This window comes from Triticum dicoccoides, chromosome 5B, assembly GCF_002162155.2.
Source record: "Triticum dicoccoides isolate Atlit2015 ecotype Zavitan chromosome 5B, WEW_v2.0, whole genome shotgun sequence".
NCBI lineage: Eukaryota > Viridiplantae > Streptophyta > Magnoliopsida > Poales > Poaceae > Triticum > Triticum dicoccoides.
The window spans coordinates 689470760-689473135 of NC_041389.1; the positions used below are offsets into that span (position 1 = coordinate 689470760).

At 50.9% G+C, this 2376-nt stretch overlaps 1 pseudogene; it reads right to left on the reverse strand.

Annotated features, from left to right (window-relative positions):
• Window positions 1-630: 630 nt before the first annotated feature.
• Window positions 631-1888, reverse strand: LOC119310534 (annotated as a pseudogene).
• Between the last annotated feature and the right edge of the window lie 488 nt (window positions 1889-2376).

The following is a 2376-nucleotide window of genomic DNA, read 5'->3' on the forward strand; positions in this document are numbered from 1 at the left end:
GAAATATGTCGACGATGTTTATCCCATTTCTTGAAGATGAAATGTTCTTCACATAATAGAAACATTGTCGTATAGAACAACAAAGAGACTCTGAACCGTTCCAGTGCTAAGGCATCATCGTACAACTATAAGGTTTAGCAGTTACAAATAGTTTCTCAAGTCCTAGTTGCGACGCTGTCTTTAGAACAAGTCTTCAACATCATTCGCTACTTCACTTTTTCTTGTCAATGTCTGATCTGGAATCTAAACTACAATACCATGAAAAGAAGTGTTTCCCGACTGCGGAGAAAAAAAGGATCCTACTCACGGCACTGACTGACCATCAGAGTAGCACTAAGCAGCACACAACAGATTGAGATGTTAGTATGTCAGATATATATGGAAAGCTTAACTCCTCCAAAAGGCATGTATGCTAGCAGAATGGACTGAGACAAGATGTAATACATTTATACATATGAATTTCACATAAAAAGCAACATTCACACATGCACAAGAACATGCAAAATTGTTTACACAACCCTCCAAGACTAATGCAAAGCCAGTTGCTTCAAAGCAAAGGGCGAAACAATGGCAGTCTTTTCAGAGCATTGATTGGTATACAAGTAGCTACTTTGTTAATTACTCTATTTGTCAAACAGCCGATGTGTCTGAACTACTGTTTTCTCCCCCCTCACCACTTGCCTCCTCATAAGGTTTCAACGCCAGCAGATTCTGGTTCTCGCGTCGGGGCACAGGAGTGTAGAAGCCGACAACTGGAATCAGATTGCAGAAGCCACGATCATCCGGCACCTCCGTCACCAACCCTAATTGCAGATCGATTGTGAAGAGGCTATCAATCGTGTCAACGAAAATGACTTGCGCTTCCTCAGTAAAGCCCAGCACGGTCACTCTATAATTTATACCCGGGACCAAGAGATCGCTAGCTGGAAGCAAATTCTCCAAGCAGAAGATGCAGTTCACTACCCATGGTGCATCAGTGGTCGCCTTCCTTGTCCACAGTTTGAGGCGCAGACCCGATTCTTCACTAACTCCCAGCCCACCATCCTCCGCAAGCATGAGTTTAAATCTGTTGTCGTCCGAGGACGACGACCCACAGTCGGACTTGTAGCCGGGCTGGCAGTCAGGTGTGTCGAAGACGGTCAGGCCATGCCTCACTAAATCGTACTCCAGGATCAACCCAGCATCGGACATGAAGTAGAGCAGAGACCTCCCAACGAGCAGGCTGGAATACTTTTCAAAGAACATCATGAATTCGCTGTACATCGAGGTCAGCTCGCCCCACGTGCCGGTCTCCGATGAGTATACGCCGGCCGATATGACATTGTCGTCGTAGTCAACGTCTTCGTTGTCGACGACGAAGACGAAGACCACGCGGAATGGACCCCCAAGGCAGTCATGGTGGTCGCACCCGTCCACTGCGCAGAACACGGCCGCGGTCGGCCATCTGCCGTTGAACGCCGCGGGCACCGGTATGCGCTGCTGGGCGCCCGTGATTGGCTCCCAAAGGAGCAGCTCCCAGGTACAAGTATGATTGCGCTTGGAGAGGAAGAGGGCGCGGCCGTGGCGGCAGTCCACCGCCCGCCACGAGCGCCAGTCCGGGGCGGCGAGGGAGAAGGGCGACGCGGTGGTGTGGACGAAGTGCGGGATCTCCTCGTCTTCCCACCCGTGGAGGAAGCCGAGCACGGGGGGTGCGAGGTAGAGCTCGTGGAGGCGGCGGCGGAAGACGGGGTGGGAGACCGATGCCGCCCCAGGCCTTGCAGACGAGGGAGGCGCGGAGGAGGCAGGCCGGGTCGTCGGGCGGGAGGCGGAGGAGGATCTCTTCGACGAGCTCGTCCGGGATCGCCGGCGGCGAGGCGCGGCGGCGCTGCGGTGGCGGTGCTGATGCCATGGTGGTCGCCGGGTTTGGGTTTGTCGTCTGTGGGAGGAGCTTCGGTACATCTGCAGGATTGTTATCAATTTATAATTTCTACGGGGTTCGTCTACGGGCCGGACCACGATGGGGACGGGAGGTCCATTTTGAGTCGGACCAGGATCGCTAGTTTTTTCTTTTTTCTGTTTCTAAAAAAAAACTACTTATTTTTATTTTTAATAATATCTGTAAAATTCAAATTCATATACTCATCTAACTCAACTTTTTTAACACAATACAGAAGCAAGCGCTCGTATAAACGCGCATACACTCACCCTTATGAACACATACACGCACACATCCTACCCCTATGAGCATCTCCGAGAGACTGAGCCGGCATATCGTCTTAAGATTTTACGAAGTCATCGTAAGCGCCTCGCAGTCGATGGGAACGTCTCCTCCCACTGAACACACATCGCCGAAAATCTTGAAATAAATCCAAGATAAATGCGAGCACCAGGACTTGA